A 16,082-nucleotide genomic window follows, 5' to 3' on the forward strand; every position below is an offset into this window, starting at 1 on the left:
TTAAGGCGATGCTGTGGGGATGGAGCAGCCGCGATAGACGAGGCGATCGTCGGAGGAGCTCCTTGGAGGTGGAGGACGGGGCGGCTGAACCGGCGGGACGATGAGATGGAGGACGGATCCTCGTCTGGGGAGGTGGATGAGGGACATCGAGCTATTGCGGTGGACGACGTCGTCGGGGAAGATGTCCGGATGGGCAGTGGTGAGGTGGCGGACGGAGGAGGGTGGGGTTTCGCGGCTGGAGCGGAGAGGTTATGGCGGCCTGGGATTTCAAATGGCAAAAAGGCGGCTATGGGAGGGGGGAACCATGACTTAGGGACGCGCTTGTCCAAAATGTAGGGTGTGTTACAAACTACCCCCACCGATTTGAATTAGCGGCCCTTTCGGCCCAGGGTTAGAAGGGGGATTTCGCGTGTCGGGATTTGACACTCTACCTTTGTCTTTCTCCCAACCTTATTCCTCTGCTACACATATGCATGGATGTCGATTGATCTCCCTCAATACATAGCTAGGTCTCTCTCCTTCACACATATACTAGTCGATCTATCTCTCTATAGCTAGGTCTCTACCCCCTCCCCCCCTACACACCGATAGTCGAACGTTGTAGGTAGGTATCCATGCCACAGAGAAAAACTGCACCTTTGCCCTCTCAAATTCCAGTAGGCCAGCCGCCATGTATCTTTGACGTGGGCAAACACAAATTCGATGGCACTCTTTATCGATCACGCAGCCACACACTTAATCTCTATTTTCGATTCTATCGATATCTCACGCCGATGATCCCTCCACTCTCTTCTCGTGGATCGCTCCCTCTATATATGACATATCCATGACTCTGTTTCACAAACATTGCATATGTTATGTTTTTTTTTGTTTGAGATATCATCGACGCATTGCCTCTGTTTCGCACAAACCATCTCTCTCACACCCACCCACATACGTACCCGCACCTAAAGAAGAGGTGCACGCAGGACGCACGTACTCACGTCTCGTTCCCGGCCACACCCGCGCAGGTACACGGTGGAGTTCATTTCTGTACTAAAAGGTAGCCCACATGATAATCTGACACGTGTAGCGGTTGTTTACTCGAAGGAGGGTCGTGTAACACGCATAGACGGAACAAAGTTCGACTTGACGTGTTAGTATTAAATAATGTTATATTGCTCAATGGCACGTACATAATATAAAATGATTGTCATCGGGAAAAAAGAAAAATCCGCTCCACTATATACAATGGAGCCTGCCTACCGTGGTTTGTCTCTCGACCCACCATCTCACACAAGGCGGCGGTGGCCTGTCTCTCTCACCGTTGGCCAGTGATCCGGCCACATCCCGTCCGCCGGCGGAAAGGAAGGATGTGCATCGTTTCTCCGTTTGACGGCATTGAGGCAGCACGTCCCAATCTGCGGTACCCGCCGTTCTCTCTGACCAAGCTCCGGCGTGGTAGGGACTTCGCCACTTTCTCGCTGTTGCAGTATGGGCAGATCCCAGCCGTCGGCGCCCTCCTAGTTACATCCTGACGACCCTCAGGTACAACTTCCTCTGGCCTTGCTCCACTGCCCATCTTCCCACGTTGTTGCATGTGGAAAATCCTGCATGGGGATCTTCTTTAGTTGTTTGCTTAAAACATATCTCGGCCAGCGTACTTTCCATCTTGCAATCTCGTCCTCAAACCATTATTGATAAACCACCATGCTGCTATCTTTCCCTTATTACATGGAATATGCTTCTTTTTTGTCGGTGTATGTGTCTTCAACTCGTGTTATTGCGCAGTAATTGTTTCCTTTCTACCTCCTTTTGCAAACAAGGCTATCCATTTCACATCCTTGCTATTGCGACCTTTTGGTGAACTGCACAAATCTCTTTTTTCTTAAGAGTGTTTTGTGCAGTTCCGCCAAAATGTCACACGGGTAATGTTTTTACACTTCTGTGGGACTGCAGAAAGGGAGATTGGTTTTGCTATCCTCCTCATCCAACTCGGTGCCTAATCTTCTCCAACAAGTAGTTAGTCCTAAAGAGAGATCGCAGAGGTGATTGGCTTCTATTTGTGTGTGTTATCTTTCATCATCTAGTTCCACTATTATTGTAATCACACTGACTAGATATCTTTGCAAACAAGGATGGTCAGCTCGATTTTAGTGGAGCTGCACAAAAGGATCGGATTGTGATGTCCTCCATACACCTCTTTTTTGGCTACAGAGCTGGGTGAAACTAGCTGCCAGCTAATGAACACTGTGCCCAGGAAATGGAGCCATGCCTACGAACAATATCGATCAATTATATATTTTTCTTTATTTGTACACCATCTCACAACTTTGTCTTCAGTTGTGATGTGAATATTGGCGCTCATCCGTGAACCATTGAGATGCATTAGCAGCCGTGGTAGTTTCATTTGTACTTGATGGAATGTTGTAACGAGATAATCTTGAGGCAAGAGGACACATGAATCCTAAGTTGAAACCTTTTTTCCTGCGGGAACCAAAGTCGAAACCTTCATAGCATCACAGTACAATTTCATTAAAATTATGTGTACATGTAAAGAAATCCTGAAGGATTGATAGCATTGCCAGAAACAATTCAACTTCGTTTCGCTGACATGTGGGACATCCTTCATCCGGCTCCACCTGCCATGCAGCAATATTGAGTGCAAAACTGCAGGGAATGATTCACCCCGGTCGTTGCGCCACAGTAGTAATGACTAGTGAGCAGTCAAATCACAGAGCCCCACCTTCGCCACAGCAAGTTGCTCGGACGAAGCAACCATCATTTCTCTGTTCATTGAATCCGCTGGTACTCCCATATTCCTAGAGTAATAAGTTGCTCGGGCGAAGCAACCATCACTTCACCTTTCCCACAGTAAGTACTACCTTCTTTTTTATTCTAGAAACAACCGCACGCGAATATTGGACGGTAGCAGCACAGCAACTGAATCAAAAATCAAAACCAACCAATGAACTACTACTACTAGTGAGCGTTTGCTAGTATCATGTACTCCGTCTGTCCATGTATATAGGGCTTAATGAGTTTTCCGAGACTTACTTTGGCCCTGTTTGGATCCAGGGTTAGAGTTAGTTTGAGCTAGTTGGGGCTCAAATAGCCCTAAAGTATCCAAACATGAGGGTTAAATTGGAGCAAGTTGCGCTTGGCTCTTTGCCTCTTCCGGAAGTCGAACAATAATGATGGCACTATAGTAGTACTTCTGGCAATCTGACACCAAATGAACTGCTGCATGTCCACCGCTTGTAAGCAAAAGTTTCTCCTCATGTTGTGAGCCACCGCACACGCGTTGGCGAGGGAGAAGCCGTAGTAGGCAAGCTTCTCGCCATTCTGCGAGTTGACAGGACACATCAAAGTTATTTAGTATGCACTCTCTCCAAAAAGGGGCTGAGCATGTCATGGCTACCATCCCGTGCTCTGTCGTTGAGTACATGCACTATTCACGTGCCATCGAGGAGAAAAAATATATTGCGTAGTAGGTGCCATCAAAGTGCACGACTCATTTACGCACTGCTTACCTGATTATCTCCATTTTCTAGCATGACACGTGCACCTTGATGCTAGATGTCTCACGTGTTGGAAAAAGGATGACCAAGGCTCCCGTCAAAAAAAGAGAGTGGAAGAACATAGATTCTCGATGACCGAGAAGGAGCAAGGAACCTCACGGTGGAGCGTCTGCAAGGAACCTTGCGCGTTTTCCCCTGTTTTTTGCCGTCTGCCCACCTATAGAACCGCCTCGCGCTGGCCAATTCCTCTACAAACACCTAGGGAGGCGTTTGAACCGAACAAGTCTATCTTTGTAGGAACTTAAAATGCATGAATAGGAAAATGAGATAAATACACCAGCGGTCACTGAAGTTGAGGCCGAAGCACACTACGGTCATCGTACTTCAGAATACGCTCAATACGGTCATTGAATACGAGTTGTGATGATTGACGGTCATTGGTTCATCATATAGCTCGGTATCTTATCTGTATGGCACTTGTTAACTGGTCAAACAGTCTGTGTGGCGCCTAGTATAGCATGCCCTCTCTCTGTCTTGTGGTTCCACATGTCAGTTAGCGGAATAAACAAATAAAATAACATGACCTGTTCGCTAACCACTAGAGACGATACATCAAGATGCTAAGTTGAAGATATTTCATATTTTATATTGATAACCACGGAAGCAGCCACGCATGTACAGGACGCATGCAGCCACGCATGTACACACGCCAACGCACTAACTCATGCACATATGCGCATAGCATAGAGCACACAACACACGTACACAACACATGCATGGACACACACTCGACCGTAGAATGCACGTGAATAACACATGCGTGCACACACACTCGATTGCATGGAGGCGTGTGCCATCTATGGCGACGTAGCTCGCACACAACGGCGCCTATGCATCTCTTGCAGCACCTCTTTGTCATCGTTGCTCAATGACTAGCCGGAGACAAAGGTGACCGCAACCTCGGCCTTAGAGCTAGCACCAATGGAAAAGCACAGACGCTGCACGCACACAAGCACGTAAGGAGTTCCCCCGACGTGGTGCGTCCCTAGTCGCCTCTACTCCTTCTGCGCATGTTGTCTATGAAGGCGGCCACATGCCTAATGATGATGTGGGTGAGATCTTCTAGGACTAAGATGATGATGATATGGACTAGACGGCCGATGGCAGGAGGCACAAGATGCAGAGCAGGAGCTAGGGCCGTGGACCCATGGTGGCAAGGCGATGTGGTTCTCCCGGGGGCTGCTCCGGCATGGTGATTGTTAGAAGGTAGAGAGGGATTTGATGGAATAGTTGATTGTATTGTTTGAGCCTCGTGGGCATATATATAGGAGTACATGGTCATCTTGGAGTACACGGTAAGTCAGAATATTTCCTAGTCTATCCTATATATCTAATCTAACAATGATACTCAACAGTGATCAAGAGTGGTTCACACGCGAGAAGGACTCCATGTAGGAGCGCATTGACGCCAAGCATGTCATGCAGGAGCACGTCAGCCGCAGAAGACAACAAGCACAAGGAAAACATGAGCATGTCAAGGGCGATGAAGGGGTTGGCCGGTGCTCCAACGTCCGTATGTCCTTGTGTGCGCGCGTGCATTCTGCCGGTGCTCTAAGTCCGAAGCCGTCGCCGCCTTGACTTCATCTCCATTTGGTCATTGAGCAACGACGACAAAGAAGTGCTGCAAGAGATGGTACATCAGGGTGCTGTTTTGGGCAAGCTTGGTTGTAGCACGATGAACCGGATAGTGAAGGCCATGATGGTGGGAGCCTGCCTTCTTGTGCGATTAGCTGCTGCTGCAGCTACGCGCGGAAAGGTCTCCTCGCTTGCTGGCTACTGCTGCTGTGTGTGGTGGCCGTGGTGGTGCTGCACGATGGATCAAGTAGAGCAGAGCACGCGACCGGCTATGTGTGGGTGCGGCCGTCCGGCATGCATACGCAACCTCTTCCACCTAGCCGCAGATGGCGCACGAGAAGGCAGGCACAGGTATCCATGTGTTGTGTGCGGACGTGGTGTGCACCGTGTGTGCATGCATGGGTATTATTTAAAAAGAAAAGATTTGTACATTAGCATTCAAGTGTATTGATTCAAATAGTTAGCCTACTACGTGATCAGCAAGCTGGAGATTCCGGATTCTGTGCGCATAGTCCTTGTTTTTTTACATGTTTATTTATTTCATCAGTTGACAGGTGGGACCCATGAGACAGGCAAGACGTAGTAATGACAATGCAATAGTTGCTTCCACGTATACAAATTTGACCAGTCAACTGGACAAAATACGGAGCTCTATGGCGAGCCAGTGACCGTATAATTACTGTAACTCGTATTCAATGATTGTATTGAGCGTATTCTGAAGTCCATTGACCGTATCATGCTTTGACCTCAACTTTGGTGACCATCAGTGTATTTATCTCTAGGAAAATTCTGAGGGGGGGGGGTGGGTGTCTCCAACAGTGTTCCTCGGCTCGCACCTACCATCACGGTGGTCGAACTTGGAGTCATTCATCTTGTACACGTGGCATCTCAGATCTAGACACAAGTTGACGTACATCGCCAAGGTCCACGGTCAAGGGGGTCAGGGTGGACGCGACCTCTCACTGCGTCCACCATTTGACACGGCGCGCCGGCCCAGGGCGGCGCCCGCTGCACTCCCAGCTGTACCCGCCTCCTTGCCGCATTCAAAAACCTACATTTAAACCCACGTGGAATGCAAGAAACAAACTCCGGCCACACAAGTATGTTCAGGAGGAGGACGCCAGCCAAGTTCCTTCTTCCACCATTTTGTCACTCTTTCGGAGGCATCCCACAAGCACAGAGAGCAGTTCTCCGGCATAAAAGCCGTCTGGGTGGCCCGCCGAGCCCAGCAGTTACGAGCGAGGCAGCTCGCTTCTCCACCTAACTCGCCTAGCCCGTCGGAGGCAGTTGCCGTACTAAGCCAGTGCATGGTTCCGTAGCTGGCCTCTCCAATACAGCTCGAGGAAGAGTGTCGACTTGCTCCACGCCGACTTGTCAGGGAGCACGGCCGCACGGGCATTGTTGCTGCGCTCGACGCCGCCGCGTCGTACAGCACCTCCAGTGTCTGCGACTGTGCCATCCGTCGTCGACACGTGCATAGCCACGACATGCGGGCAGAGAAAGAAGCCGTCACGAATGTCGACGAGGTGATGCGGCTATGCGGATGTCGATGAGGTGACGGCCAGCACGTCCCTGCCCGCCGCCATCATCGAGGAGAAGTAGAATACGGGAGGCCGCCGCCGATTGTATCCCATGAAGGCCACCGCCGAGGCGACGCCAGCGAATACAGCAAGTGTTTGCACCATTCTTCTCCTGCCGGATGCTGGAGGAGGACAAAGAGATCGGGCGCTGACCATTTAGATTAGGTATATTAATTCTACCAGGCTAGTTGTAATGGGCGTATCATAAGTAGTATCATGCATGCCAACTAGTAGGCAAATTTGATGAGGTGGCATAGAATTAAATAAAGAAAGAGAGGGTTGAGTATCATATTATGATACCATATGGAATTAAGTAACTCCCACTTGGTTAGTCTTAGGCCTTGTTCGGTTCAACCTCCTCCCAAGGGGTTTGGAGAGGAATGGAGGGGAATTTGGCTTGTACATGATTTAATCCCCCACAATCCCCGTTAATCAATGTATATTGTGGGCATGTTATTTGACCCCTCATTTTTCCGCGCTACGACTAGTGTGAGTGTCTGCATGCAGTACACCATCCTCTAATTTGGTGGATGCCAAGCTGGCCCGAAAAGGAGCTATAACTTTTTTTCAAGTTGAAAAATGTTACCGATGAGGAGCTATAATTAAGCTGGAGGCGTCTCTTATTTTCTTTCGAATGGGCAATAAGATGGAGAGCTGGAGAGTGTCTCTAATGGGCTGCTTCTAGTGTTAAGGCCCTCCAGTACGAAACACGGGCAGCCGACTGGGCCGATACAAAAGCCTATCCATCTTAAAGCCCATTTGTTTTTGTTTTTTGCGAGGAGAAGCCCATATTTCTTGAAGAGGGGGCGATCCCAGAAAAACCCTCCTTCCTCCTTGCTTCCACTTATACTGCAGCTCGCTGGACTCTCCCGCTTCTATCGCCCCCCAATTCCCCCCGTTCCCCATCTTCCTCACTCGTACAGAAAACCCCCGCTCACCTTCTTCCTCACTCGTACAGAAAACCCCAACTCCCCTTCTTCCTCACCACTACAGAAAAACCCCAACTCCCCTTCTTCTTCACTCGCACTACAACTAGGCTCGTCATTCGTTACTCTACTCAAATCCGTGAGCTTGACACGACGCCCTCGAGGAAAATAGAGCCATCTGGTCTCAGTGCCAAGAAGATGAGGCTCCCGCTAGGGGCGACGCCGGTTGTAGATCGCGCACCCGGCAGTGTGGGAAAAAGCGGCGAGACCCCCCCACCCGGATCTGAGGAACCCGTAGAATCTCCGGTGGACCACATCAGCGATCTCTCGGACAACATCCTTGGGGAGATCATCTTGCTTCTCCCCACAAAGGATTGCTGCCGCACACAAGTCCTCTCAACTCGGTGGCGCCCGATATGGTGCACCGCGCCCCTCAATCTCGACTGTCATCAGATTTCTGTCCTTCCTGAATTTGATCTCCTCAGAGCCATCGTCTCCTCTCACCAGTAGGGCCCTGTTAAACGCCTTTGCATCCCGACAGGCTACCTGCTATCCATACCCTGCACGGTGGAAGCTTGGCTGACATCCCCTGAATTCGGAAAACTCCAGCAGTTTGAGTTCTACCATTACCACGAAAGTTTCATACCACGAACACACCAAGAATTTGTGCCCACACCACCGTTGTCCATCTCACGGTTTTCCTCCTCTCTCCACACCGCCACGTTCGCCCGGTGCCATCTACCAAACGATCTGGTACAAATGCTGCGACTCCCACTGCTAAAAAAACTTTCGCTTGTGGTGGTTTATCAGTCGGAGGCCTCACTGCACAACATCATCCACTCCAGTTGCCCTGCCCTGGAGCGCTTGCTGATTGTTTTGCGAATAGAAATCCCTATCAGTTATCTCCAAATAAAGTCGCCTCACCTTAAAAGCATTGGAATTTTTTTGAAGAACAGCAGCTCATCATCAAAGATTCCCCTTCACTTCAAAGGTTGCTCCTTGATGATTGTTATAAACCTTCACAAATATAAATGTCGTCTCTGCGCCCAAACTGGAGACCTTGGGTGTAATTAGTGATCCGTTTAATGATCACAGGAAGTTGGTGTTTGGCTCCTCACTTTTTCAGGTATAGTATATTATCATCTACACATTTGTAATCATAAGCTGCATTTTTCATTTGTGCACATAAGTTTTATATCATCTTGGAGTACACTTTGGGTACTAATATTATGTTATATGCTCAATGAAGAGTTCGTCCACGGATAGCCTATCAATGCTGTTGGATTCTGTGAAGATCTTATATATCGGAATGTTTAGTTTTGATCTGAAGATAATTATTGGCTTGCTGCGATGCTTTCGATCTCTGGAGAATTTATATATAAAGGTGATGATTTCATGCACATTGAAAGCCCGTATACATTGTACTAGAACTAACCGTTTAGCTGTCGCTCTTTCGACACTCTTTTTTTAGACCTTAACTGTTTTCAATCTTCATGTCTACTTAGGCACTGCTAACACAAGGAGAAAAATGTATAACCAATCGGTGGCGTAGTAAGCACCAGTATTTTCTCAGTTCTCATGGCATTCGTCTGAGGACAATAACGATGGAAGGATATGCATACAACCAAGCAAACATAAGCTTAGTCACATTCTTCCTGTTGAATGTGAGGTTACTATTGTCCATGAGGCTTAAGTTTTACAACAAGAGATTTCTCATGGACGGACACGTTGAACAGCAAAAAAAGAAGTTTCAGGTGGACAAATGGGCTTCTAAACGTGCCCGGCTTCTATTTACAACAAATTGTAGTCATCCTCCAATAATTGTTTTGCATAGGATGTTGATTTTATGGATCAGACCGATCTATTTGTTTGTGACTGGGAAAAAGAGTGGTTGGGTTAGATGTTATTGCCATGTTCAATCTGGGTTTTGTCTAAATTTGATGAACAATTAATCCTTGGGCTTTTTGTACCGTTTGTAAGCTTGAGTTACATGTTGTTCCCCTTGTACTCCCCTCTGCCTGCCACTACACTGCCACATCTTCCACGGCTCTTGTTCATTCCCGTCCGAGGCCTCGCCGTCGTTCTCTGCCTTTGTTCGCTCGCTGTGGCTGCTGCTGTCTAGCATTGTCAACATGGTCAACAGTCGAGAGGAATCAGGAGATGACTGTACGTATAGGGGCTGACAGTAGGGACCCACCAGGGTCATTGCATTACGCAAGAAGGTGCCTCGTTATTACAAGCCAAAAAATACTTCCTCCTAATTGTTTGACAACTAGGTCCCATGCCATTGTCAATGTAGTCAATAAACGAGAAAATTACACAACGAGGGATAACACCAAGCACGCAGCAGGTCGCCCAGTTGTTTTTTAGTTTTAGAGACGGAGCTCAACTGCACGCTGTGCGGGGACTGTGGCTCGTCTATCCCATGCTTACGCTTTTATTTAAGCACATGATGAGCCCAGTTGATATCTTTTTTCTTTTTGAAAATGACTAGCCCAGTTCTTTTTTTTGGAGAATACCCAACCGAGGCCTACTTGCTTTTCTCAGCCCTTGTGGGCCACAAATCTTTCAAGACGAGGAGTCATCGAATGAGGAGGGATGTAAGTAGTAAGAAACGGGCTTCCCCATAAAATGGGCTATAAGTTGTAAGAAATGGGTTGTAAATTTTTAAACCAAAGCCAACCGGCAATTACATTAAAATATCATTTTTCTGGATATCTCTACTCTTATAAAAAGCAGAGTTGGTAATGATGGTGTGCCTGCCATCCTACAATATAGGTCGTCCGATCTATATCTAACGGATAGGAAGGAAACTATGACAATTTACCCGCACTCCTCTCCACATTTGCAGATACGGCGTTCCCTTGTTCATTCTTTTCTCCCACAAGATAAACTTCTCACACAGATGCATCTTCATGTTTCGTGCGATGCACGAGCATCTTGCTCGTAAATATTTTAAATTTCATTCATTTGTTTGCAGAGATTTTTTTAATTTAATTTTGATATAATTTTTTAAAAAATATTTTTAACGCGACTCAAAATTTTGTGAGAGTTCGGACCCCACCAAAATATGCAAAATTTTGTTGAATTTTTTAGCAGTGCCTAGAATATATGGTCTGTATTGCCAATAAAAAGAATATGGGCTTCCAAATATCCTTAAGAATTAGCAAATGGGCTGTAAATTATTTAAAATAATGGCTAATGGGTTGTATGTTGTTTTCCACAGATTTGGAGGCTGACTTCTGGACCTACTAGGTTGATGATGACGCTCTACTAAAAAAAGGTTGATGATGACGTTGTCCTAAAAACAATTTGATGCGTACGCGAGGATTTGTCAACTTAGTCAACACAGAGCAGTGACTGTTGGATGTCCATCCAACGGCTGCCGTGCTTCTTCAATCTCTGATCTTCCTCCTCCAGCCGCCCAAACTAGCGCCGGCGAGACTGCCTGCTCCCTCCTCCCATGGCCGGCTGTGATGCCGCCAGGCCATCCCTCTACCCACCCGCACATCCTGTTATTTTCCGGCGACGTCGGCCTCACCCCACAGCCGACCAGTCAGCGCTCATACTCCCCTCAGCGTGGGTATCCACTGCCGCGTCTTCCCCAGCTCCGCATCGCCCCCTCCTAGGCCTCGCCTTCGTCCATCGCCCTAGTGCTCTCAGCGCGGCGTGGTCAACGTGGTCAGGGAACGACATCCATCGGAAGTGGACTGTACATGGAGAGGCTGACAGCTGGGTCCACGGCCGCACACAAGGAAATGCCTCCTTATTACGCGCAAAATAATGATTCCTCCACCTGACAGCAGGGACCCACTGGACGGGCCACCGTATTTCGCGAAAAATACATTTCCCCCTGACTGCTGGGACCCACCAAGTACATCTTCGCACACAAGGAAGTGCCTGACAGTCGGGACCCACCTGGTCGAAGTGTACGTAGCGTTGTCCTTCTAGTCGCAAACGTGTACGTACATACTGGTCGATCGGTCTGTCTCAGGCTGCAGTGATGAACCGTGGCCGAGTAAGGAAGGGCACGAGTCGTAGTAGAGGCGCGCACGTGTCCTAGTAGAGGCGCGCATGTAGCATGTACACGTACGTACAGCCAGGGTGCAAGAAACTAAATACGGCCACGTACATACATACGGGTGGGGTCTCGAACGCCTACTCACACATACGTACGGCTAGGGCTCATGTACATTGCTGGGTCGGAACGGACAAACTACGTCGTCGTTTCATCGGGAGGCAACAGAACACGTGATGTTCATCGAGAGCCAACCAGCTTGGACGGAACAGCCGACCGAAATGAGGCCTGGCGTACCACAGAACGGAAGAAACAACCTTCTGTTCGACCGGCCACGGTTGAAATGGGATCCTGTTCATCGGGAGGGGTCTGGCGTACCGCAAAACGGAGGAAACGGACTTGTGTTCGAGTACCTACGGTCGAAACGGGGTCCTGTTGATCGGGAGGGGTGTGGCGTACCGCAAAACAGAAGAAACGGACAGTGTTGGAGCGCTACGGTCAAAACGGGGGTCCTGTTCATCGGGAGGGGTGTGGCGTACCACAAAACGGGACTCCATGGGCTACTGTTCATCTCCACCGTCGACCTCCTCCAGCCTCCACGGGCTACTGTTCATCCACCGTCGACCTCCTCCAGCCTCCACGGGCTACTGTTCATCCACCGTCGACCTCCTCCAGCCTCCACCTGCGACTGTGATGTCTACTACGCAACTTTATTCTTGTAGACATGTGTTGGGCCTCCAAGCATAGAGTTTTGTGGGAGGTGTAGGATGAAGCTGGTCTCTCTCAAACAACCCTGCATCCAAATAATAGAAAGTCTCTTCTGTCCCCAACACACCAAATACAATGTTAATTTGTATAGGTGCACTAGTTCGGCGAAGAGATGGTGATAAAAGTGTAATATTGATGGTAGAAATATATTTTTGTAATCTAAATAAATAAAAACAGCACGGTAGCAAATAGTAAACGGGCAAAAAAACGGTATTGCAATGCTTGAAAATGAGGCCTAGGGTCCGTACTTTCGCTAGTGCAATCTCTCAACAGTGCTAATATAATTAGATCATATGACCACCCCTCAAAGTGCGACGAAGAATCACTCCAAAGTTCCTATCTAGCGGAGAACATAAGAAGAAATCGTTTGTAGGGTACGAAACCACCTCGAAGCTATTCTTTCCGATCGATCTATCCAAGACTTCGTACTAAAATAACACCAAATAATTTCAGATTCATAATACTCAATCCAACACAAGGAACTTCAAAGAGTGCCCCAAGATTTTTACCGGAGAAACAAAGACAAGAACGTGCATCAACCCCTATGCGTAGATTACCCCAATGTCACCTCGGGAATCTGCGAGTTGAGTGCCAAAACATATATCAAGTGAATCAAAATAATACCCCATAGTCACCACGAGTATTCATTTGCAAGACATATATCAAGTGTTCTCAAATCCATAAAAGTATTCAATCCGATAAAACAAAATCTCAAAGGGAAAACTCAATTCATCACAAGATAGAGAGGGGAAAACATCATATGATCCAACTATATTAACAAAGCCCGCGATACATCAAGGTCATGACATCTCAAGAACACGAGAGAGAGAGAGATTAAAAACATAGCTACTGGTACAAACCCTCAACCCCGAGGGTGGACTACTCCCTCCTCATCGTGGTGGCCACCGGCATGATGAAGATGGCCACCGAAGATGATTCCCCCCTCCAGCAGGGTGCCGAAATGGGGTCTAGATTGGTTTTCGGTGGCTACAGAGGCCTGAGGCAGCGGGACTTCTGATCTAGGTTAACCCCGAGGGTTTTCGGAATATTTGGGAACTTATAGGGTAAAGAGGGGGTGTGGGAGGCCACCGAGGTGGGCACAACCCACCTGGGCGCGCCTGGGCCCCCAGGCGCATGCTGGTGGGTTGTGCCCCCCTCGGGGCACCCCCAGGTGCTGCTCTGGCCCATTGTTGTTCTTCTAGTCCATAAAAAATCCACAAAAAGTTTCACGGTGTTTGGACTCAGTTTGATATTGATTTCCTGCGATGTAAAAAACAAGCAAAAAACAACAACTGGCACTAGGCACTGGGTTAATAGGTTAGTCCCAAAAAATATATAAAGTTGCTATAAAATGATTGTAAAACATCCAAGAATGATAATATAACAACATGAATACTTCATAAATTATAGATACGTTGGAGATGTATCAGACTGTTCATCCACGGGCTCCTGTTCATCCAGCCTCCGCCGCTCCTCCACCGGCTACTGTTCAACCAGCCCTCTCCACGGGGTCCTGTTCGACTACCCCTCCACGGGCTACTGTTCATCCAGCCCTCCACCGGCTACTGTTCAACCAGCCCTCCACGGGGTCATCCTGTTCATCCAGCCATCCACGGGGTCCTGTTCATCAACCCCAACCGGCTCGATCGATCGGGGTCCTGTTCATCGAGCAGCAACGGCCTCTACTACCACGGGGTCTTGTTCATCCAACCCCCACCAGGAACTTTTCATCCAAACCCCCAACAACGCTCACTGTTCATTAAGGGAAGGAGGCATCAGGTTCGATCGGCTTCAGTTAGCAGCAGTAGCGAAGGAATCGCTCGATCGGGTCCAGTTAACAGCCAAATCGATTGATCGCTCGGGTTCAGCAACGCGTAGCCTGCAGTGCAATCGCTTGGGTTCAGTAGGCGAATGCCTCGCTCGGGTTTAGTTCGAGTACAATGCCTCACACGCACGCGCATACGTGTACGAGAGAAACGCGCATCGCTCGGCCCCCGACCACCCACCGTAACCGGGAACTCCGTGATATTTTCCTCGCCCTCGCTTCTACCACGGTTTTTTCGTCATGGACGGCCCAAAGAATGTCATGCAGCTGCATCTCCGGCCTGCCCAGGACGAAAAGCCCATTTTCTGTCATGATTTTTTGTCATAGAAGTAGGAGCCCACCACATCTGTGATGATACCGGGTTGTGTCACAATTACCGTCATAGAAGTGTCATAAGCATGATATAATTTTTTTCGTTCGGCCCAAAATGTCACAGATGTGTCTTTTTTTAGTGATACCTCTCGCACATGCATGTTGAAGGTCTCCTATGTCTCCATATGTAGTTAATTTCCTCATCCCTAACCCCACATTGAATCGTTCTCTTCTTGTGTGCACATGACTTCCGCTTGGATGGGTCTCTTCTCTAAAACACACACTCGCACTTAACAATTTCCTTCTAGCTACCCCCTCTATCACTCTTCCCCTATATCCCCGAAACCAATAAGACCATACCTATATTTAATTCCCGCCTACATGCACCATCGATATATAGTAGTCTTCCTCGGTGTCTCTCGAACAAACATGTTATCTGGATGTTGACTCCTCTCACGCGCACACCTTCTCTTCTCTCTCTACGGGCCTCTTCTCTCTAGCACCCCTCGTTGCTGGCCTCTGCAATACATATCACCTCTCTACGATGAAGCCACACACACTTAAATTACTTTCGCGATCGAAGACTCTGCTTCACACACACACACACACACACACCCACTAAGATTCTATCTCACACACACATGCTCTAGGCGGATCATTTGTTCCTACCACCCTTCGTCCAACCTTACCCGTATGATAAACAATCACCTTAATTTACTTATATAACATGGACAAATTCCACTTCATTTTAGTAGTTAGCAAACTTCTCATAATTATATAACGCAAATCACGAGCAGGAAATGACATTTTTTTACACAACCGCATTAACATGGCCACGTAAATCACAAGATAAAGTGTAATACCATTATAATTATATCCCATGTAAAAGGTGGAGTACATGTCCGAAGAGTAGAGTCGCACACACGCACTCTGTCTCTCAGAATCTCACACACATACCAGTTACATGACGCCCCTTAAGCAGACCCCGTATGTTACAATTTGTGCACCCGCGGGCACACATGATGGTGCGCATTTATTTAAGACGGACGGTGAACCCAAACAATAGCAGCATTCATTCCCCTCCTGCCGCCTCTTCTCTGGTCACCGTCACCCGATAGCCATGGCCCGACCGAAGGTAACGACATACGCCATACTCCTGTTGGAGCGATGCTCTGATCTGGAAGCGGCGCAAATTCTAGATCGCAGTTGCCCTGCCTCCGGAGTCCAGACTAGCCGGAGTTGGACGAGGAGGCATTGGAGGCAGAGCAACACGGGGAGCCGGAGGAGGAGAACGACGGCACAGAGCCGGAACAGGAGGACGACGTCGTGAGCGAAGCGGAGCCGAAGGAGGATGATGATTTCCAATATACTTAGACTTAAAGGGCTTTGAGTTTCATTCCACATTTATTTCATAGAGATAAGAGAAAGGAAATTTTAGTGGTCATGCATGCATCTTTTTGTGCTAGCACTCCTATATAAGGGTTAACCGGACGCTTCCCGCGGATGTGCGTGAGCGAT

Source organism: Aegilops tauschii, chromosome 7 (genome assembly GCF_002575655.3).
Source record: "Aegilops tauschii subsp. strangulata cultivar AL8/78 chromosome 7, Aet v6.0, whole genome shotgun sequence".
Lineage (NCBI taxonomy): Eukaryota > Viridiplantae > Streptophyta > Magnoliopsida > Poales > Poaceae > Aegilops > Aegilops tauschii.